The sequence below is a fragment of the Amia ocellicauda genome, unplaced genomic scaffold (assembly GCF_036373705.1).
Source record: "Amia ocellicauda isolate fAmiCal2 unplaced genomic scaffold, fAmiCal2.hap1 HAP1_SCAFFOLD_30, whole genome shotgun sequence".
In the NCBI taxonomy this organism is placed as follows: Eukaryota; Metazoa; Chordata; class Actinopteri; order Amiiformes; family Amiidae; genus Amia; species Amia ocellicauda.
Window position 1 is genome coordinate 643933 of NW_027102865.1, and position 21325 is coordinate 665257.

The window sequence follows — 21325 nt, forward strand, 5'->3', positions numbered from 1 at the left end:
AACAGAAGAGTTAAACTGGGAGAAGGAGATTGAGCCGTACAAAGAATTCTTTTAAAGGACTTTATTAAATAAAGAACTTTACAGACTGCGCTGCCCGCCTGTGCCCACCTGATCAGTGGAGTTTTACAGCTGGACAAATGACTAAGTCGACTGAATACGAAAGTGTCAGTCATTTAAATAGCTATTTGAGTTTTAAGAAACTTGACCCTTGGAACAAACAGGGCCCTGCTTTCCTCAAAGACTTTGTCTTCAAGTAACTACGGTGGAACCCTGCTTACAAAGAAGATTTTGTGCACAACCTTGGAGCCTTCAAACCAGTGGAAAATCTGTTTGGAAACGACTCTACTTTCGCGAAACCCCAACTTCCAGGTGCATCGACTGAGTGGAAGTTCTTGGACAAAGCCGAACCGGACTGCCTTTGTTCCAAACCACACGGACCTCGTGCCGTGTGCTGTTATCTGAGCCCGAAGGCAGAGAGGCCTCTCTGCGACGAAGTTCAGATAAGTTTAACAGTTTGGAGTTCATGATTCATGACATTTGAGAAATCAATTAGAAATGTTAATCTGTGATTCATAACTCTAGAATGTGTAATATCATTTAGTTTTCTTAAATATAAATGTGTGTTGCATTAAACTGTTTTGTTGATAATTTTAGAAATAAAATCTGTCAACGCCGAGAAATATCTTCTCATTCCTGTTTAACTGTTTAGTCTGAAATTGACACAAGTTAATAGACACCAGATTATAGGTGGCCCTGCCTATCCTTAATCATTGAATAATAATCAGTTAAGGGAAATTGTGGTAACAAGTAATGATAGGATCTTTCTCTCCACCTAAACGTTAATGAGACTGATATATATATAACGAGAAGTTACCTGACATAAATACTAACCTGCGTAGTTATTGAATGTCTGACTAATAATACTAACAAGAGACTCACCTTCATCTTACTAACTGGTATTGTAGTCAATGTGTTTATAACCTCTTTTGTTTAACGATTTGTGTTATCATATGCGATCCCATGGTCTTTGATTTGGTCACGGAAGTGATTTGTCTTTGATTTGTTGATATAGAGTTTTTAGTTTAGAATTATTTTTTCCCTTTTGTATAATTAGTGTAGTGCTACATTTAGTCTTTGTTTTGAATAAATTTGACAATTTATATCTTTGGAATTGGTGTCTGCGTCCAATTATTACAGAAATTGAGTTCTACAAGATTCCAGGATTCGTGATAAGGTGATACTATAAATTCACTTCTTTAATTGAAATTTATAAGTGTACCTTACGCTACAGGTGGAACGGGAGCTTCGTGCCCTGGATGTGCATCCCACAAATCTCCATCAACTGCAAGATGCTATCCTATCAATATGGGCCAACATTTCTAAAGAATGCTTTCAGCACCTTGTTGAATCAATGCCACGTAGAATTAAGGCAGTTCTGAAGGCGAAAGGGGGTCAAACACAGTATTAGTATGGTGTTCCTAATAATCCTTTAGGTGAGTGTATATGGAAAAGGAACAATATGTGTACATCTCTGCATATGGTGCCCTAACAGATGTGCAAGTTACATGACAGACAGACACTCACACACACTTTCAAAGACAGACAGACAGACAGACACTCACACACACTTTCACACACTCACTTTCACAGACAGACACAGACACAGACACACTCACTTTCACACAGAGACAGGCACATTTTCACACAGAGACAGACACACAAACACACACAAACAGACACAGACACACATACTTTGACAGACAGGCAGACAGACACATGCATATTATGGGTCTTTGTTGGGTAGTGAAATGGGTAGCATCAGTCGCAGTGTGGGTAATGTCAGGGAGCCAATCATAGTCCCCGTTATTTGCATATCGTGGCGCAAAGCATTCTGGGAAAAGCAACTAAACACGTTTAGTCATGTATTTGTCCATAGTTTACACATGAGATGAAAGAGACAGTATGACGTATTGAGCACCTGGGATTCCTCATGTGTATGTGAGGGGCAGAGGAACCGGATCCCAAGTGTGTGTCCCAGGTGCTATAGGTTTCAAAGCATGCAGGGGAAAAGGCACCCCACCCTGACACGTATAGAAGACTGGATAGGGAGATATAAATAGCAATGGGGAGACTCTTGTACTTGGTGTGGCTCTATCCATATAGTGGGGCCAGCAGCCACTTAGCAGGTGCAGCAATAGAAGCTCAGCCTGGGGAGACTGGATTTAGCATTTCCTCTCCATTTTGATAAGTATCCATAATCATTTCTGCAAAATACTTCTATGATACCTATGTATGTTTTTTACTTGTACTATATTATACTATCAAGTATCAGTGTACACATACAATGTGACCTGTTACATTAATACAGAGGCCACGGAAGGCCAGATCACTAATAGCCACTGTCCCCTGATATTACACTTTTTTACAATCACTTTGGCACTCATTTCAGAACCTTGATGTCATTTTTCAAAACTCTAGACACTAAACTCACACCCGATGATCAAAATGCACATTTTTCAAAACTCTAACACTTTTTTACAATTGCTTGGATACAATACACATCAACCTCAGATCATTTGTTCATTGAACTAAAATGACACAACTTAACATCAAAGTATTACCATTTCAAAATGCAATTCACACATTACATCTGAGATCACTGTCTATTCATTTCATTACAAAGATCTAACTATCAATTGATACAGCTGCTCAAAATGATAAGTGACTGTTGCATTACTCTTAATGCATAGTTTTATGGAAACTGACAAACAGTATTCCATGTTTCGATCATGAAAGTTTCAGGATAATGAGATCCATTGACACCAATAACCGAGGAGCATGGTTTCTTAGGGTTACCATAGACTTGACTGTGTCTTCTTGTTTGTGAAGGAACACGACTGTGTTTTCCTGTCTGGGTTCCCGCAGGCTTAAGTGTGTTTGTAAACTGCAGCGTAGGTTTGACCTACTATTAGAAAAAAAAAAAAAAAGGAGCGCTAATTAATTGTTCAATATCTGATACGCCGGTGATAATATAAAATAACGTGTTTATAGTTTATAGAAGTTTATAGTGTTTATGGTAAATGAAGAAAAGTCATTAAGTTATATACAAGTTCTATAAATGCAAACATTGAAAAGCATGTTTGTTGTTATTCCTATATAGGATTTAGTATTATTTGTGTTTTCTTGTTTTTTGCTATGTTTTCTCCCCTGTCGTTTATTGTTATTTTGCGGGCTTGCACGCCTTGGTTGTTGTGTACAAAACGATACATAGAAAATGGGAAAACGTGTTACTGTGTGGGAACAGCTCTAGTAAGACGGGCGACCCGCCACTTAAAGGTACACATGTAAGGTACATGTATGATAACTATGGAGTGAAGCGGTGCGTTTGACTGGACAATAGGTGACAGAAAATTAAGGTTTCCAGAAGATGGGACTTTTGATTCAGATAGACTTGAGCACCTAAAAACGGTTTTGCAAAATAGGAATACAAAGCATTAAGAAATGAGAAACCAAAGCTAGCTATCTTAAAACATTTGTTAGAGAAAAGAAAGAAAAGACAACAGGCATAATTCAATCTGAATGCCCCGAAGACAAATTAAAAATATATATATATATATGTTTTTCAGTATAAATGACAGTCCTCAAGATACTGAAGGAAAATTACTAGATAAGTAATAAATAAGGGTAGTTTGAGACACTGCAGGTCAATATAACATGCCAACCAAAACCATGGTATCTGAATTTACTATGGATATAAATTAATATGTGTCTCTTTGTATGTTTGTACGTTTTCAGTTTGCGCAAGGTAAATGTCCATATTTTGACTTTTTCATGTACTGTATAGTCCAGAATATGACTAAGAGAGTCATAAGTCACAAATAGTTACAGAATGATAGCTAAAAAACGCCAGTTAAATATGTTGTAATAACAGACCTACAAGAAAGTCAGCATTTAACTGTACACAGAATGCTATTGCAAACAGAAATAATAATACAAAATTAAGTTATTTAAATAGGTCTTACGAATACAGAAGTTAAAAGTAACATGTTAGAAATGGAATTAGAGCCAAATTTAGAAATAGGAATCCGAGGCAACCACAAACATTCGGTGAAGGTTTCTTACATATTGATAAATAGATAACCAGATACTCCAGGAAATTAACGATGTGCTCATTTGGAAGCTATGAGTTCCACAATGAAGAGTTTTTAAATCCCTAGTAATAGATCCCTAAATACAATGTGTAGGTAAGAAATTAACTATTGATCAGTTCAATCTGGATTCGGGAACAGTTCTTCTGAACCTGTACTGGTGTAGATTGGACTTCAATAGGAGGAAGTGACACAATAAAGACATGAGCCGCGCAGGAGGACAGTCTTAGTGCCCACGCAGGTTCTTAGTTGGGGAAATCATTGACTGGACACATTTTTTGAAAATGTGCTTTCCTGAAGTACCTGGACATCATTATTGAGATCAATGAAAAGGCTTATTTTCCAAAGATTAAATACATTCATTAACTACAATAATGTAGTGAAATGTATATAAATAGTAATAATACAAATCGATCAAATATAACTTGCATTTTCTTGTAAGAAATTAGGAATAGGAGAAAGAACAGCTGTTGGGATGCAGTGCGATGTTATCCAAAATTGAAAGCGGTTGAGAAAGGAGAGTTTGTTCTGTGTGAGACAAATGTACTGCCACGAGAGACTCTGATGGTGATTGACTGGAATATGAGGGAAAATAATGAAGTTACTACAGGTATAACTAAAGGTGTAACATAACTAATTTAATGAAACATAGTCATGGCAAGTTATAAAACTGTTTGGAAATAGTCCTTTCACAAACAGAAATACCCTATCAATTAGGAAGAGGGGGGCAGGGGGCAAGGGCCGTATGTGCTCCTCTGCTCCCCCTGTTCGCCTGAGCAGACAAGCAGCCTGAGATGAGAGAGAGAGACAGAGAGAGAGAGAGAGAGAGAGAGAGAGAGAGAGAAGTCAGAGACAAGGCAGAGACTGTAAGTACGTGTAAGGGTTCATAACTTATTACAAACAGAGCAAGAGTGTAATGAATGGTAATTTACACTGCTTGTATTAATAATGATAATAATATTGATGTTGATACAGACGAATACGTCACATACTAGATGACAACCGCATAAAACTAATAATAATGAAAATAGGAATAATAGGAGTATGGAAATAATTTCAAATTATGGTTTATTGGTAAAAAATGAATTGAGAAACAAAGATTAATAACTGCCATCATTTACCCAACTACTATTAACTATGGTGTTGAAGGAGCTGCTGTAATAGTTATTGTAATGTTCTCAGGTATTTAAGTTAGATAAAAGGACAAAGATAAGCACATTGTTTTGAAACTTTGACAACTCCACACAAAAAGAGTATCTACACTAGGAAGTAAAGCTGATTCAATAAACACAGGAGATATGATGCTGCTGACGACAGCTGAGTGCTGTACTGAAATAATTTGATAAATGAGATAAATTGGAATCAAGATTATTATTATTTTGAATTGTCCCTTTACTAGAAACCTTATAGATTGTGCGAATGTCAACTAATGTGATAGAGATGCCTTTTATAAGGACGATCTCTGATGTTGTGTGAACCACACATTGTGTCTTCAGACTGATTTATTCCACATGGCAGATATGCATATTATGAATCGTGTCCTGAAGGAACCGATGTCTGACCCATATGGAGAAGATGCTGGTGTTCTTGTTGAGACACAGTAGGCCAAGGGCGCGGCTTTAAAGACAGCCTCACAGCAACTTGAACAGACCAATGCTGAGGTCCACTACGCTGAAGTGATGCTTGACTCAGTGGAGAAATAAGTTAAAATACTATAATTAAAGGTTTTCCAGATTATAGGAATCTACAATATATTGTGAAACTGCTCAGATGACGTCCGCAGTAGCACATATTCTTCTATTGATAGTTTAATTTATAATGTACTATTAGTGGAGATGTCACATTATTCAAATGAATAGAATGACAGCCATGAAGTCAGAATCAGTCCATTGCCCTTCACTTAAGATTTGTACAATGTATAATGTTTATAAATCAAAACGCAACAAATATATGTACAATACAGTTTACAAACTGAATTTGTAAAAAAGAATGTTTTGCTGACTTTTGTATTCTCTTTGAAGCAACAAAATGTATGTGTTATGTATGTCGTAACTAGGGTTTGACTTTTATGACCTGGGGCTGGATGAAATTTAATTTGAGATGCACTGTAAAAGCTCCAGGAAATTGCAACTGGCCACTGCACCTTCCATAAGAGAGCTCAAACATTTGCTAATGCATTGGTTGCCTCACAGGCACTCTTTCCCTGGTTTGCCCATGTGGCGCATGGTGTTGGCCACACGGGCAAAGGGGGGATGTGTGCATCAGTCTTTTAAATTGGTTTGCCCCAGGTTTTATAGTAACAGCTTAGCAATATTGTAGAACTTGCCACATTTGTCAAGCTCATAATCCTGCAATATGCAAATAGATTGTGTTCAAAAGCTTAAATGTTGTGGATATGAATATATACTTGTAATAATATATAGGTGTTCTAAATGGGTTGAAGCCTATCCCGTAGGAAGGCTGAAGTAGTAAAAGTAGCAAAAATACAGTTAAGGGATGTTATATGTAGATTTCGCATTCCAGGGAAATTTCCAGTGATAGGAACACTCACTTCACTGGGACAATAGTGCAGGAACTATGCAAAGCCCTGCGAGGTAAACAACATTTTCACTGCCCCATCAGGCTCAGTCAGCTGGAGCAGTGGAGAAACAAAATGGGATATTAAAGAATAAGCTGTCTAATATATGCAAACAAACAGGACTCAAACGTCCAGATCCCCTTCCTATAGTCCTAATGACAATGAAATCGTCAGCAAATTGAGAAAAACAGGTCTTTCTCCGTGTGAGATTATTATGGGATGACTTATGAGACTCTCCATCACTCCTCCATTGTCTGTAAGGGAAATGGACATCCACTTGATGGATGATGCTATGTTGTCTTTTTGTATGGGACTAACACGTGCTTTCGAAGCTGTCCATTCACAGATGAAAGCCGCCCAGACTGAACCATCCCAGCAGGTTTACCACCCCTTCCAGCAAGATGACTGTGTATATCAAAGCACACAAGAGAAAGTCCTCCCAACAGCCCAGGTGGACAGGGCCCTACCAGGTGCTCCTGACCACCCACACAGCTGTGAAGTGCCTAGGAACGACAACATGGATCCACTCCTCACACTGCAAACTTGCCAATCGAGGCGATCAGCACAACCCTGGTGGAGAACAGAGGGATAAAGGAATTGTTCTTCCACATCAGATTTGACATTACTGTATGTATGCAGGCCCTTGTAATTGCTTTTCCAATACTGCCAACTGGTTATTGATGATTGATTTCACATTGTGGTACGAGTATCGAGTGAAATGCGTGCTATCCACCTCAACAACACAGCGATAACATGGAGCCGGCAGGTGATCCAGGTCACAATAGAGGTCAAGCAGTGGGAGGAGGAAGACGTGGTGGTCAAAGGTGTAGCGTAAGGTACACTTATAAAATTCAATTAAAGAAGTGAATTTATAGTATCACCTTATCACGAATCCTGGAATCTTGTAGAACTCATTTTCTGTAATAATTGGATGCAGACACCAATTCCAAAGATATAAATTGTCAAATTTATTCAAAAACAAAGACTAAATGTAGCACTACACTAATTATACAAAAGGGAAAAACTAATTAAAATTCAACTCTAGATCAACAAATCAAAGACAAATCACTTCCGTGACCAAATCAAAGACCATGGGATCGCATATGATAACACACAAATCATTAAACAAAAAAGGTTATAAACACATTGACTACAATACCGGTTAGTAAGACGAAGGTGAGTCTCTCATTAGTATTGTTAGTCAGACATTCAATAACTACGCAGGTTAGTATTTATGTCAGGTAACTTCTCGTTATATATATATCAGTCTCATTAACGTTTAGGTGGAGAGAAAGATCCTATCATTACTTGTTACCACAATTTCCCTTAACTGATTATTATTCAATGATTAAGGATAGGCAGGGCCACCTATAATCTGGTGTCTATTAACTTGTGTCAATTTCAGACTAAACAGTTAAACAGGAATGAGAAGATATTTCTCGGCGTTGACAGATTTTATTTCTAAAATTATCAACAAAACAGTTTAATGCAACACACATTTATATTTAAGAAAACTAAATGATATTACACATTCTAGAGTTATGAATCACAGATTAACATTTCTAATTGATTTCTCAAATGTCATGAATCATGAACTCCAAACTGTTAAACTTATGTGAACTTCGTCGCAGAGAGGCCTCTCTGGCTTCGGGCTCAGATAACAGCACACGGCACGAGGTCCGTGTGGTTTGGAACAAAGGCAGTCCGGTTCGGCTTTGTCCAAGAACTTCCACTCAGTCGATGCACCTGGAAGTTGGGGTTTCGCGAATGTAGAGTCTTTTCCAAACAGATTTTCCACTGGTTTGAAGGCTCCAAGGTTGTGCACAAAATCTTCTTTGTAAGCAGGGTTCCACCGTAGTTACTTGAAGACAAAGTCTTTGAGAAAAGCAGGGCCCTGTTCGTTCCAAGGGTCAAGTTTCTTAAGACTCAAATAGCTATTTAAGTGACTGACACTTTCGTATTCAGTCGACTTAGTCAATTGTCCAGCTGTAAAACTCCACTGATCAGGTGGGTCTGTGAAGTTATTTATTTAATAAAGTCCTTTAAAATAATTCTTCGCTCAATCTCCTTCTCCCAGTTTAACTCTTCTGTTGCCGGCAAAGACTTGGTTGGTTTCTGATTCCGGTTCTGGCAACAGAGCTACAGGTTGAGCTGTGGCAGCGAGATTCTGGTTCAGGTGAGAGAGAGAGAGAGAGAAAGACTGTCCGCTGTTCCTTATAGTCTGTCAGATCAGTAGGTGATTGGTCCCTGAGTTCTTGAGATTGGATTTCGGTTTCAGCCCCCAGTGTCCTATTGGAGGGAGGCTTTATTTATGACTGATGTCAATCCATGCCATCTTTTGGAAATGCCGGTTGGCCTGGGTTCGTAGCTCTATGTCGGGATTTCGGCTCTCATCCACTTCAAAGAGTTTTTATCACCTACAGGCCCCTTTCTCCAGACATCTCATAGCAGAATTCCAAACTATTTGGCCTCTTCTCGGTGCCATCCTCCCCAAAACTGTCACTTTGATGCAAACCAGTTCCAAGCTGATGAGCTAAGGAAATCTGATAACTTTGGGGGGGGAGAGGTCTTCTTTAGATCAGTGCTTCAGCTCAGAGCCCAAATGCTCTTATCAAAATACACCCAAAATAACGCTACATATGTATGTATGTATGTATATATGTGTAGAAGGAAAATTAGAAATTATTTTCTTACACCTGTTTTTCTCTCTTGTATACTTAAGAAAGATACGGTCAAGCTAGAAGGTCAGCCCAGAAGATAGTTTGATTTCTGTTTGTTATTTACGATGAGAACCTTGGAGACATTGTCAAACGGTATGACCTACGTGCCTGTTCCCTAAAACCATGTGTTGACCTATGAACTCTGTTCTATAATGATATATGTTCTGCTTAGTTAGCCTTTAAGATAACATTGTAATGACTTTCTAGCATGTATGGATGTATGTATGTATGTATATATATATATATATATATATATATGTATGTATGTATGTCCAATTGCTTTGACAATACAAATGAATTGAATTGAGAGGAAGAGAGAGAGAGAGAGAGAGAGAGAGAGAGAGAGAGAGAGAGACAGACAGACAGACAGACAGCTCAGCGATGACATCACGAGCCTCTCTCAGCTGACTGCTATGACATCACAGAGCACGTACATTCCGTTGCTTGTCGTCTGTCAACCACTCAGTCACTGCTAGCCAGACTGTCCCTAAGACAAAGTGTACAATACTTCAATTATATCTCCTCCAGACAGATAAAGAATATTAAGAGCTACGATGAAGTTACCCAGGAGACGTAAAAAGCTTGCATCACCTGGTATTTCCTGGAGGTCACCCATCCAAGTACTGACCAGGCCCTGGCCCGTTTAGCTTCCGAGATCTGACGAGACGGGGTGCGTCCAGGACGGTGTAGCCGCAAGCCGAGAGGCCTGGCTGCATGATGTCTCTTAAAGGCTGGCGGGTATTGACGGAACTTCTAGCAAAAAAAAAAAAAAAAAAAAAAAAAAGAAAAACGGAGGCAAAAATATCAGTGCAGCAAATGGTGTTGAAAGTTGCCGGGTACGTGTACAATACTTCAATTATATCTCCTCCAGACAGATAGAGAGTATTAAGAGCTACGATAAAGTTACCCAGGAGAAGTAAAAAGCTTGCAGCACCTGGTATTTCCAGGAGGTCACCCATCCAAGTACTGACCAGGCCCTGCCCCGTTTAGCTTCCGAGATCTGACAAGATCGGGCGCATTCAGGACGGTGTGGCCACAAGCCGAGACGCCTGGCTGCATGATGTCTCTTAAAGGTTGGTGGGTATTGACGGAACTTCCAGCAAAAAAAAAAAAGAAAAAAGAAAAATGGTGGGAAACATATCAGTGCAGCAAAGTGTGTTGAAAGTAGCCGGGTACGTGTACAATTCTTTAATTATATCTCCTCCAGACTGAAAGAGAGTATTAAGAGCTACGATGAAGTTACCCAGGGGACGTAAAAAGCTTGCAGCACCTGGTATTTCCAGGAGGTCACCCATTCAAGTACTGTCTAGGCCCTGCCCCATTTAGCTTCCGAGATCTGATGAGATCGGGCGCGTTCAGGACGGTGTGGCCGCAAGCCAAGAGGCCTGGCTGCATGATGTCTCTTAAAGGCTGGCGGGTATTGACGGAACTTCCAGCAAAAAAAAAAATAGAAAAATGGAGGGAAAAATATCAGTGCAGGAAAGGGTGTTGAAAGTAGCCGGGTACATGTACAATTCTTCAATTATATCTCCTCCAGACTGAAAGAGAGTATTAAGAGCTACAATGAAGTTACCCAGGAGACGTAAAAAGCTTGCAGCACCTGGTATTTCCAGGAGGTCACCCATCCAAGTACTGAACAGGCCCTGCCCCGTTTAGCTTCCGGGATCTGATGAGATCGGTCGCGCTCAGGACGGTGTGGTCGCAAGCAAGAGGCCTGGCTGCATGATGTCTCTTAAAGGCTGGAGGGTATTGACGGAACTTCCAGCAAAATAAAAAAGAAAAAAGAAAAATGGAGGGAAAAAAATCAGTGCCGCAAAGGGTGTTGAAAGTAGCCAGGTACGTGTACAATTCTTCAATTAAATCTCCTCCAGACAGAAAGAGAGTATTAAAAGCTACGACGAAGTTCCCCAGGTGACGAAAAAAGCTTGCAGCGCCTGGAATTTCCAGAAGGTCTCACATTCAAGTAATGACCAGGCCCTGCCCAGTTTAGCTTCCGAGAGCTGACGAGATGGGGCGCGTTCAGGACGGTGTGGCCGCAAGCCAAGACGCCTGGCTGCATGATGTCTCTTAAAGGTTGGCGGGTATTGACGGAACTTCCAGCAGAAAAAATAAATAATAATAAAAATAAAAAAATTGATGGAAAAATATCAGTGCAGCAAAGGGTGTTGACAGTCGCTGGGTACGTGTACAATACTTCAATTATATCTCCTCCAGACAGAAAGAGAGTAATAAGAGCTACGATAAAGTTACCCAGGAGACGTAAAAGCTTGCAGCACCAGGTATTTCCAGGAGGTCTCACATTCAAGTACTGACCAGGTCTTGCCCCGTTTAGCTTCCGAGATCTGATGAGATCGGGCGCGTTCAGGACGGTGTGGCCGCAAACCTAGAGGCCTGGCTGCATGATGTCTCTAAAAGGCTGGCGGGTAATGACGGAACATCCAAGAGAAAAAAATAAAAAAAAAAATAGAAAAATGGAGGGAAAAATATCAGTGCAGCAAAGGCTGTTGAAAGTAGCCGGGTACGTGTACAATTCTTCAATAATATCTCCTCCAGACTGAAAGAGAGTATTAAGAGCTACGATGAAGTTACCCAGGAGACGTAAAAAGCTTGCAACACCTGGTATTTCCAGGAGGTCACCCAACCAAGTTCTGACCAGACCCTGCCCCGTTTAGCTTCCGAGATATGATGAGATCAGGCGTGTTCAGGACAGTGTGGCCGCAAGCCAAGAGACCTGGCTGCATGATGTCTCTTAAAGGCTGGCTAGTATTGACGGAACTTCCAGCAAAAAAAAAAAAAAAAAAAATAGAAAAAGGGAGGGAAAAATATCAGTGCAGCAAAGGGTGTTGAAAGTAGCCGGGTACATGTACAATTCTTCAATTATATCTCCTCCAGACAGATAGAGAGTATTAAGAGCTACGATAAAGTTACCCAGGAGACGTAAAAACTTGCAGCACTAGGTATTTCCAGGCGGTCTCACATTCATGTACTAACCAGGTCCTGCCCCGTTTAGCTTCCGAGATCTGACGAGATCGGGCGCGTTCAGCATGGTGTGGCCGCAAGCCGAGATGCCTGGCTGCATGATGTCTCTTAAAGGCTGGCGGGTATTGACGGAACTGCCAGCAAAAAAAAAAAAGAAAAATAGAGGGAAATATACCAGTGCAGCAAAGGGTGTTGAAAGTAGCCGGGTACGTGTACAATTCTTCAATTATATCTCCTGGAGACAGAAAGAGAGTATTAAGAGCTACGATGCTGTTACCCAGGAGACGTAAAAAGCTTGCAGCACCTGGTATTTCCAGGAGGTCACACATCCATGTACTGACCAGGCCCTGCCCCGTTTAGCTTCCGAAATCTGATATGATCGGGCGCGTTCAGGACAGTGTGACTACAAGCCAAGAGACCTGGCTGCATGATGTCTCTTAAAGGCTGGCGGATATTGACGGAACTTCCTGCAAAAAAATAAAATAAAAAGAAAAATGGAGGGAAAAATATCAGTGCAGCAAAGGGTGTTGAAAGTAGCCTAGTACGTGTACAATTCTTCAATTATATCTCCTGGAGACAGAAAGAGAGTATTAAGAGCTACGATGAAGTTACCCAGGAGACGAAAAAGGCTTGCAGCACCTGGTATTTCTAGGAGGTCTCCCATCCAAGTACTGACCAGGCCCTGCCCCGTTTAGCTTCCGAGATCTGACGAGATCGGGCGCATTCAGGACGGTATGGCCACAAGCCGAAAGGCCTGGCTGCATAATGTCTCTTAAAGGTTGGCGGGTATTGACGGAACTTCCAGCAAAAAAAAAAAAAAAAAAAAATAGAAAAATGGAGGGAAAAATATCAGTGCAGGAAAGGGTGTTGAAAGTAGCCAGGTACGTGTACAATTCTTCAATTATATCTCCTGCAGACTGAAAGAGAGTATTAAGAGCTACGATAAAGTTACCCAGGAGACGTAAAAGCTTGCAGCACCTGGTATTTCCAGGAGGTCTCACATTCAAGTACTGACCAGGTCCTGCCCCGTTTAGCTTCCGAGATCTGACGATATCATGCGCATTCAGGACGGTGTGGCCGAAAGCCGAGAGGCCCGGCTGCATGATGTCTCTTTAAGGCTGGCGGGTATTGACGGAACTTCCAGCAAAAAAAAAAAGAAAAAAGAAAAATGGAGGGAAAAATATCAGTGCAGCAAAGGGTTTTGAAAGTAGCCGGGTACGTGTACAATTCTTCAATAATATCTCCTACAGACTGAAAGAGAGTATTAAGAGCTATGATGAAGTTACCCAGGAGACGTAAAAGGCTTGCAGCACCTGGTATTTGCAGGAGGTCACCCATCCAAGTACTGACCAGGCCCTGCCCCGTTAGCTTCCGAGATCTGATGAGATCGGGCGCGTTCAGGATGGTGTGGCCGCAAGCCAAGAGGGCTGGCTGCATGATGTCTCTTAAAGGCTGGCGGGTATTGACGGAACTTCCAGCAAAAAAAAAAAAAAAAAAAAAAAAAAAAGAAAAATGGATGGAAAAATATCAGTGCAGCAAAGGGTGTTGACAGTAGCTGGGTACGTGTACAATTCTTCAATTATATCTCCTCCAGACAGAAAGAGAGAATTAAGAGCTACGATAAAGTTACCCAGGAGACGTAAAAGCTTGCAGCACCAGGTATTTCCAGGAGGTCTCACATTCATGTACTGACCAGGTCCTGCCCCGTTTAGCTTCCGAGATCTGACGAGATCGGGCGCGTTCAGGATGGTGTGGCCGCAAGCCGAGATGCCTGGCTGCATGATGTCTCTTTAAGGCTGGCGGGTATTGACGGAACTTCCAGCAAAAAAAAAAAAGAAAAAAAGAAAAAAGAAAAATGGATGGAAAAATATCAGTGCAGCAAAGGGTGTTGACAGTAGCTGGATACGTGTACAATTCTTCAATTATATCTCCTGGAGACAGAAAGAGAGTATTAAGAGCTATGATGAAGTTACCCAGGAGACGTAAAAAGCTTGCAGCACCTGGTATTTCCAGGAGGTCTCACTTTCATGTACTGACCAGGCCCTGCCCCGTTTAGCTTCCGAGATCTGACGAGATCGGGCGCGTTCAGGATGGTGTGGCCGCAAACCAAGATGCCTGGCTGCATGATGTCTCTTAAAGGCTGGCGGGTATTGACGGAACTTCTAGCAGAAAAAAAAAAAAAAAAAAATGGAAAATGGAGGGAAAAATATCAGTGCAGCAAAGGCTGTTGAAAGTAGCCGGGTACGTGTACAATACTTCAATTATATCTCCTCCAGACAGATAGAGAGTATTAAGAGCTACGATGAAGTTTCCCAGGAGACGTAAAAAGCTTGCAGCACCAGGTATTTCCAGGAGGTCTCCCATCCAAGTACTGACGAGGCCCTGCCCCGTTTAGCTTCCGAGATCTGACGAGATCGGGCGTGTTCAGGACGGTGTGGCCACAAGCCAAGAGGCCTGGCTGCATGATGTCTCTTAAAGGCTGGCGGGTATTGACAGAACTTCCAGCAAAAAATAAAAAATAAATAAATAGAAAAATGGAGGGAAAAATATCAGTGCAGGACATGGTGTTGAAAGTAGCCGGGTACATGTACAATTCTTCAATTATATCTCCTCCAGACTGAATGAGAGTATTAAGAGCTACGCTGAAGTTACCCAGGAGACGTAAAAAGCTTGCAGCACCAGGTATTTCCAGGAGGTCTCCCATCCAAGTACTGACGAGGCCCTGCCCCGTTTAGCTTCCGAGATCTGACGAGATCGGGCGCGTTCAGGACGGTGTGGCCGCAAGCCGAGATGTCTGGCTGCATGATGTCTCTTAAAGGCTGGCGGGTATTGACGGAATTTCCAGCAAAAAAAAAAAAAAAAAAAAATAGAAAAATGGAGGGAAAAATATCAGTGCAGAAAAGGGTGTTGAAAGTAGCCGGGTACGTGTACAATTCTTCAATTATATCTCCTGGAGACAGAAAGAGAGTATTAAGAGCTACGATGAAGTTACCCAGGAGACGTAAAAGGCTTGCAGCACCTGGTATTTCTAGGAGGTCTCCCATCCAAGTAGTGACCAGGCCCTGCCCCGTTTAGCATCCGAGATCTGACGAGATTGGGCGCATTCAGGACGGTGTGGCCGCAAGCCAAGAGGCCTGGCTGCATGATGTCTCTTAAAGGTTGGCGGGTATTGACGGAACTTCCAGCAAAAAAAAAAAAAAAAAAAAAAAGAAAAATGGATGGAAAAATATCAGTGCAGGAAAGGGTGTTGACAGTAGCTGGGTACGTGTACAATACTTCAATTATATCTCCTCCAGACAGATAGAGAGTATTAAGAGCTACGATAAAGTTACCAAGGAGACGTAAAAGCTAGCAGCACCAGGTACTTCCAGGAGGTCTCACATTCATGTACTGACCAGGTCCTGCCCCGTTTAGCTTCCGAGATCTGACGAGATCGGGCGCGTTCAGGATGGTGTGGCCGCAAGCCGAGATGCCTGGCTGCATGATGTCTCTTTAAGGCTGGCGGGTATTGACGGAACTGCCAGCAAAAAAAAAAAAGAAAAATAGAGGGAAATATACCAGTGCAGCAAAGGGTGTTGAAAGTAGCCGGGTACGTGTACAATTCTTCAATTATATCTCCTGGAGACAGAAAGAGAGTATTAAGAGCTACGATGAAGTTACCCAGGAGACGTAAAAAGCTTGCAGCACCTGGTATTTCTAGGAGGTCTCCCATCCAAGTACTGACCAGGCCCTGCCCCGTTTAGCTTCCGAGATCTGACGAGATCGGGCGCATTCAGGACGGTATGGCCACAAGCCGAAAGGCCTGGCTGCATAATGTCTCTTAAAGGTTGGCGGGTATTGACGGAACTTCCAGCAAAAAAAAAAAAAAAAAAAAATAGAAAAATGGAGGGAAAAATATCAGTGCAGGAAAGGGTGTTGAAAGTAGCCGGGTACGTGTACAATTCTTCAATTATATCTCCTGCAGACTGAAAGAGAGTATTAAGAGCTACGATAAAGTTACCCAGGAGACGTAAAAGCTTGCAGCACCTGGTATTTCCAGGAGGTCTCACATTCAAGTACTGACCAGGTCCTGCCCCGTTTAGCTTCCGAGATCTGACGATATCATGCGCATTCAGGACGGTGTGGCCGAAAGCCGAGAGGCCCGGCTGCATGATGTCTCTTTAAGGCTGGCGGGTATTGACGGAACTTCCAGCAAAAAAAAAAAGAAAAAAGAAAAATGGAGGGAAAAATATCAGTGCAGCAAAGGGTTTTGAAAGTAGCCGGGTACGTGTACAATTCTTCAATAATATCTCCTACAGACTGAAAGAGAGTATTAAGAGCTACGATGAAGTTACCCAGGAGACGTAAAAGGCTTGCAGCACCTGGTATTTCCAGGAGGTCACCCATCCAAGTACTGACCAGGCCCTGCCCCGTTAGCTTCCGAGATCTGATGAGATCGGGCGCGTTCAGGATGGTGTGGCCGCAAGCCGAGATGCCTGGCTGCATGATGTCTCTTTAAGGCTGGCGGGTATTGACGGAACTTCCAGCAAAAAAAAAAAAGAAAAAAGAAAAAAGAAAAATGGATGGAAAAATATCAGTGCAGCAAAGGGTGTTGACAGTAGCTGGATACGTGTACAATTCTTCAATTATATCTCCTGGAGACAGAAAGAGAGTATTAAGAGCTACGATGAAGTTACCCAGGAGACGTAAAAAGCTTGCAGCACCAGGTATTTCCAGGAGGTCTCCCATCCAAGTACTGACGAGGCCCTGCCCCGTTTAGCTTCCGAGATCTGACGAGATCGGGCGCGTTCAGGACGGTGTGGCCGCAAGCCGAGATGTCTGGCTGCATGATGTCTCTTAAAGGCTGGCGGGTATTGACGGAATTTCCAAAAAAAAAAAAAAAAAAAAAAATAGAAAAATGGAGGGAAAAATATCAGTGCAGGAAAGGGTGTTGAAAGTAGCCGGGTACGTGTACAATTCTTCAATTATATCTCCTGGAGACAGAAAGAGAGTATTAAGAGCTACGATGAAGTTACCCAGGAGACGTAAAAGGCTTGCAGCACCTGGTATTTCTAGGAGGTCTCCCATCCAAGTAGTGACCAGGCCCTGCCCCGTTTAGCATCCGAGATCTGACGAGATCGGGCGCATTCAGGACGGTGTGGCCGCAAGCCAAGAGGCCTGGCTGCATGATGTCTCTTAAAGGTTGGCGGGTATTGACGGAACTTCCAGCAAAAAAAAAAAAAAATAAGAAAAATGGATGGAAAAATATCAGTGCAGCAAAGGGTGTTTACAGTAGCTGGGTACGTGTACAATACTTCAATTATATCTCCTCCAGACAGATAGAGAGTATTAAGAGCTACGATAAAGTTACCCAGGAGACGTAAAAGCTTGCAGCACCAGGTATTTCCAGGAGGTGTCACATTCATGTACTGACCAGGTCCTGCCCCGTTTACCTTCCAAGATCTGACGAGATCGGGCGAGTTCAGGATGGTGTGGCCGCAAGCCGAGATGCCTGGCTGCATGATGTCTCTTAAAGGTTGGCGGGTATTGACGGAACTTCCAGCAAAAAAAAAATATAAAAAAAGAAAAAAGAAAAATGGATGGAAAAATATCAGTGCAGCAAAGGGTGTTGACAGTAGCTGGATACGTGTACAATACTTCAATTATATCTCCTCCAGACAGAGAGAGAGTATTAAGTGCTACGATAAAGTTACCCAGGAGACGTAAAAGCTTGCAGCACTAGGTATTTCCAGGAGGTCTCACATTCATGTACTGACCAGGTCCTGCCCCGTTTAGCTTCCGAGATCTGATGAGATTGGGCGCGTTCAGGACGGTGTGGCCGCAAGCCAAGAGGCCTGGCTGCATGATGTCTCTTAAAAGGCTGGCGGGTATTGACGGAACTTCCAGCAAAAAAAAAAAAAAAAAAAATGGAAAATGGAGGGAAAAATATCAGTGCAGCAAAGGCTGTTGAAAGTAGCCGGGTACGTGTACAATACTTCAATTATATCTCCTCCAGACAGATAGAGAGTATTAAGAGCTACGATGAAGTTTCCCAGGAGACGTAAAAAGCTTGCAGCACCAGGTATTTCCAGGAGGTCTCCCATCCAAGTACTGACGAGGCCCTGCCTCGTTTAGCTTCCGAAATCTGACGAGATCGGGCGTGTTCAGGACGGTGTGGCCGCAAGCCAAGAGGCCGGGCTGCATGATGTCTCTTAAAGGTTTGGCGGGTATTGACGGAACTTCCAGCAAAAAATAAAAAATAAATAAATAGAAAAATGGAGGGAAAAATATCAGTGCAGGACAGGGTGTTGAAAGTAGCCGGGTACATGTACAATTCTTCAATTATATCTCCTCCAGACTGAATGAGAGTATTAAGAGCTACGCTGAAGTTACCCAGGAGATGTAAAAAGCTTTCAGCACCTGGTATTTCCAGGAGGTCACCCATCTAATTACTGACCAGGCCCTGCCCAGTTTTTCTTCCGAGATCTGACGAGATCTTGCGTCTTCAGGACGGTGTGGTCTCAAGCCAAGAGGCCTGGCTGCATGATGTCTCTTAAAGGCTGGAGGGTATTGATGGAACTTCCAGCAAAAAACAAAAGAAAAAAGAAAAATGGAGGGAAAAATATCAGTGCAGCAAAGCGTGTTGAAGGTAGCCGGGTACGTGTACAATTCTTCAATTATATCTCCTCCAGACAGATAGAGAGTATTATGAGCTACGATAAAGTTACCCAGGAGACGTAAAAGCTTGCAGCACCAGGTATTTCCAGGAGGTCTCACATTCAAGTACTGACCAGGTCCTGCCCCGTTTAGCTTCCGAGATCTGACGAGATCGGGCGCGTTCAGGACGGTGTGGCCGCAAGCCGAGATGTCTGGCTGCATGATGTCTCTTAAAGGCTGGCGGGTATTGACGGAATTTCCAAAAAAAAAAAAAAAAAAAAATAGAAAAATGGAGGGAAAAATATCAGTGCAGGAAAGGGTGTTGAAAGTAGCCGGGTACGTGTACAATTCTTCAATTATATCTCCTGGAGACAGAAAGAGAGTATTAAGAGCTACGATGAAGTTACCCAGGAGACGTAAAAGGCATGCAGCACCTGGTATTTCTAGGAGGTCTCCCATCCAAGTACTGACCAGGCCCTGCCCCGTTTAGCTTCCGAGATCTGACGAGATCGGGCGCATTCAGGACGGTGTGGCCGCAAGCCAAGAGGCCTGGCTGCATGATGTCTCTTAAAGGTTGGCGGGTATTGACGGAACTTCCAGCAAAAAAAAAAAAAAAAAAGAAAAATGGATGGAAAAATATCAGTGCAGCAAAGGGTGTTGACAGTAGCTGGGTACGTGTACAATTCTTCAATTATATCTCCTCCAGACAGAAAGAGAGAATTAAGAGCTACGATGAAGTTACCCAGGAGACGAAAAAAGCTTGCAGCACCTGGTATTTCTAGGAGGTCTCCCATCCAAGTACTGACCAGGCCCTGCCCCGTTTAGCTTCCGAGATCTGACGAGATCCGGCGCGTTCAGGATGGTGTGGCCGCAAGCCAAGATGCCTGGCTGCATGATGTCTCTTAAAGGCTGGCGGGTATTGACGGAACTGCCAGCAAAAAAAAAAAGAAAAATAGAGGGAAATATACCAGTGCAGCAAAGGGTGTTGAAAGTAGCCGGGTACGTGTACAATTCTTCAATTATATCTCCTGGAGACAGAAAGAGAGTATTAAGAGCTACGATGAAGTTACCCAGGAGACGTAAAAAGCTTGCAGCACCTGGTATTTCCAGGAGGTCTCACATTCAAGTACTGACCAGGCCCTGCCCCGTTTAGCTTCCGAGATCTGACGAGATCGGGCGCGTTCAGGATGGTGAACGAGATGTCTGTCTGCATGATGTCTCTTAAAGGCTGGCGGGTATTGACGGAATTTCCAGCAAAAAAAAAAAAAAAAAAAATAGAAAAATGGAGGGAAAAATATCAGTGCAGGAAAGGGTGTTGAAAGTAGCCGGGTACGTGTACAATTCTTCAATTATGTCTTCTCCAGACAGAAAGAGAGTATTAAGAGCTACGATGAAGTTCCCCAGGAGACGTAAAAAGCTGGCAGCACCTGGTATTTCCAGGAGGTCACCCATCCAAGTACTGACCAGGACCTGCCCCGTTTTGCTTTCGAGATCTGACGAGATCGGGCGCGTTCAGGCCGGTGTGGCCTCAAGCCAAGAGGCCTGGCTGCATGATGTCTCTTAAAGGCTGGAGGGTATTGACGGAACTTCCAGCAAAATAAAAAAGAAAAAAGAAAAATGGAGGGAAAAATATCAGTGCAGCAAAGGGTGTTGAAAGTAGCCGGGTACGTGTAGAATTCTTCAATAATATCTCCTCCAGACTGAAAGAGAGTACTAAGAGCTACGATGAAGTTACCCAGGAGACGAAAAAGCTTGCTGCACCTGGTATTTCCAGGAGGTCACCCATCCAAGTACTGACCAGGCCCTGCCCCGTTTAGCTTCCGAGATCTGACGAGATCGGGCGCGTTCAGGACGGTGTGGCCGCAAGCCAAGAGGCCTGGCTGCATGATGTCTCTTAAAGGCTGACGGGTATTGACGGAACTTCCAGCAAAAAAAAAATGGATAAAGAAAAATGGAGGGAAAAATATCAGTGCAGCAATGGGTGTTGAAAGTAGCCGGGTACGTGTACAATACTTCAATTATATCTCCTCCAGACAGAAAGAGAGTATTAAGAGCTACGATGAACTCACCTAAAGGATTATTAGGAACACCATACTAATACTGTGTTTGACCCCCTTTCGCCTTCAGAACTGCTTTAATTCTACGTGGCATTGATTCAACAAGGTGCTGAAAGCATTCTTTAGAAATGTTGGCCCATATTGATAGGATAGCATCTTGCAGTTGATGGAGATTTGTGTGATGCACATCCAGGGCACGAAGCTCCC

At 42.5% G+C, this 21325-nt stretch overlaps 11 non-coding genes and 20 pseudogenes across 11 annotated transcripts; all 31 read right to left on the reverse strand.

Annotated features, from left to right (window-relative positions):
• Window positions 1-10025: 10025 nt before the first annotated feature.
• LOC136728872 (uncharacterized) lies at window positions 10026-10144 on the reverse strand (annotated as a pseudogene).
• Window positions 10145-10368: 224 nt separating this feature from the next.
• On the reverse strand, window positions 10369-10487 carry LOC136729292 (5S ribosomal RNA). Its single transcript, XR_010808903.1, has one exon. It is a non-coding gene; the product is annotated as a 5S ribosomal RNA (ribosomal RNA).
• A 217-nt stretch (window positions 10488-10704) lies between these two features.
• On the reverse strand, window positions 10705-10823 carry LOC136729365 (5S ribosomal RNA). The gene has a single exon (XR_010808969.1). It is a non-coding gene; the product is annotated as a 5S ribosomal RNA (ribosomal RNA).
• A 211-nt stretch (window positions 10824-11034) lies between these two features.
• On the reverse strand, window positions 11035-11153 carry LOC136729733 (uncharacterized; annotated as a pseudogene).
• A 215-nt stretch (window positions 11154-11368) lies between these two features.
• Window positions 11369-11487, reverse strand: LOC136729200 (uncharacterized; annotated as a pseudogene).
• Window positions 11488-11710: 223 nt separating this feature from the next.
• On the reverse strand, window positions 11711-11829 carry LOC136729708 (uncharacterized; annotated as a pseudogene).
• Window positions 11830-12050: 221 nt separating this feature from the next.
• LOC136729132 (uncharacterized) lies at window positions 12051-12169 on the reverse strand (annotated as a pseudogene).
• Window positions 12170-12388: 219 nt separating this feature from the next.
• On the reverse strand, window positions 12389-12507 carry LOC136729055 (uncharacterized; annotated as a pseudogene).
• A 210-nt stretch (window positions 12508-12717) lies between these two features.
• Window positions 12718-12836, reverse strand: LOC136729048 (uncharacterized; annotated as a pseudogene).
• A 216-nt stretch (window positions 12837-13052) lies between these two features.
• LOC136729218 (5S ribosomal RNA) lies at window positions 13053-13171 on the reverse strand. Its single transcript, XR_010808855.1, has one exon. It is a non-coding gene; the product is annotated as a 5S ribosomal RNA (ribosomal RNA).
• Window positions 13172-13391: 220 nt separating this feature from the next.
• Window positions 13392-13510, reverse strand: LOC136729206 (uncharacterized; annotated as a pseudogene).
• A 216-nt stretch (window positions 13511-13726) lies between these two features.
• LOC136729334 (5S ribosomal RNA) lies at window positions 13727-13844 on the reverse strand. Its single transcript, XR_010808941.1, has one exon. It is a non-coding gene; the product is annotated as a 5S ribosomal RNA (ribosomal RNA).
• A 225-nt stretch (window positions 13845-14069) lies between these two features.
• LOC136729668 (uncharacterized) lies at window positions 14070-14188 on the reverse strand (annotated as a pseudogene).
• A 225-nt stretch (window positions 14189-14413) lies between these two features.
• LOC136729756 (uncharacterized) lies at window positions 14414-14532 on the reverse strand (annotated as a pseudogene).
• Window positions 14533-14752: 220 nt separating this feature from the next.
• Window positions 14753-14871, reverse strand: LOC136729457 (uncharacterized; annotated as a pseudogene).
• Window positions 14872-15092: 221 nt separating this feature from the next.
• LOC136729354 (5S ribosomal RNA) lies at window positions 15093-15211 on the reverse strand. The gene has a single exon (XR_010808959.1). It is a non-coding gene; the product is annotated as a 5S ribosomal RNA (ribosomal RNA).
• A 221-nt stretch (window positions 15212-15432) lies between these two features.
• Window positions 15433-15551, reverse strand: LOC136729702 (uncharacterized; annotated as a pseudogene).
• A 220-nt stretch (window positions 15552-15771) lies between these two features.
• On the reverse strand, window positions 15772-15890 carry LOC136728876 (uncharacterized; annotated as a pseudogene).
• Window positions 15891-16100: 210 nt separating this feature from the next.
• Window positions 16101-16219, reverse strand: LOC136729285 (5S ribosomal RNA). Its single transcript, XR_010808896.1, has one exon. It is a non-coding gene; the product is annotated as a 5S ribosomal RNA (ribosomal RNA).
• A 220-nt stretch (window positions 16220-16439) lies between these two features.
• LOC136729207 (uncharacterized) lies at window positions 16440-16558 on the reverse strand (annotated as a pseudogene).
• A 216-nt stretch (window positions 16559-16774) lies between these two features.
• LOC136728942 (5S ribosomal RNA) lies at window positions 16775-16892 on the reverse strand. The gene has a single exon (XR_010808830.1). It is a non-coding gene; the product is annotated as a 5S ribosomal RNA (ribosomal RNA).
• A 224-nt stretch (window positions 16893-17116) lies between these two features.
• LOC136729355 (5S ribosomal RNA) lies at window positions 17117-17235 on the reverse strand. Its single transcript, XR_010808960.1, has one exon. It is a non-coding gene; the product is annotated as a 5S ribosomal RNA (ribosomal RNA).
• A 220-nt stretch (window positions 17236-17455) lies between these two features.
• On the reverse strand, window positions 17456-17574 carry LOC136729463 (uncharacterized; annotated as a pseudogene).
• Window positions 17575-17789: 215 nt separating this feature from the next.
• Window positions 17790-17908, reverse strand: LOC136728993 (uncharacterized; annotated as a pseudogene).
• A 224-nt stretch (window positions 17909-18132) lies between these two features.
• On the reverse strand, window positions 18133-18251 carry LOC136729053 (uncharacterized; annotated as a pseudogene).
• Window positions 18252-18471: 220 nt separating this feature from the next.
• Window positions 18472-18590, reverse strand: LOC136729703 (uncharacterized; annotated as a pseudogene).
• Window positions 18591-19146: 556 nt separating this feature from the next.
• LOC136729500 (uncharacterized) lies at window positions 19147-19265 on the reverse strand (annotated as a pseudogene).
• A 218-nt stretch (window positions 19266-19483) lies between these two features.
• LOC136729301 (5S ribosomal RNA) lies at window positions 19484-19602 on the reverse strand. The gene has a single exon (XR_010808911.1). It is a non-coding gene; the product is annotated as a 5S ribosomal RNA (ribosomal RNA).
• A 216-nt stretch (window positions 19603-19818) lies between these two features.
• Window positions 19819-19937, reverse strand: LOC136729380 (5S ribosomal RNA). The gene has a single exon (XR_010808983.1). It is a non-coding gene; the product is annotated as a 5S ribosomal RNA (ribosomal RNA).
• A 539-nt stretch (window positions 19938-20476) lies between these two features.
• Window positions 20477-20595, reverse strand: LOC136728971 (uncharacterized; annotated as a pseudogene).
• A 215-nt stretch (window positions 20596-20810) lies between these two features.
• On the reverse strand, window positions 20811-20929 carry LOC136728880 (5S ribosomal RNA). The gene has a single exon (XR_010808825.1). It is a non-coding gene; the product is annotated as a 5S ribosomal RNA (ribosomal RNA).
• Window positions 20930-21325: the final 396 nt, after the last annotated feature.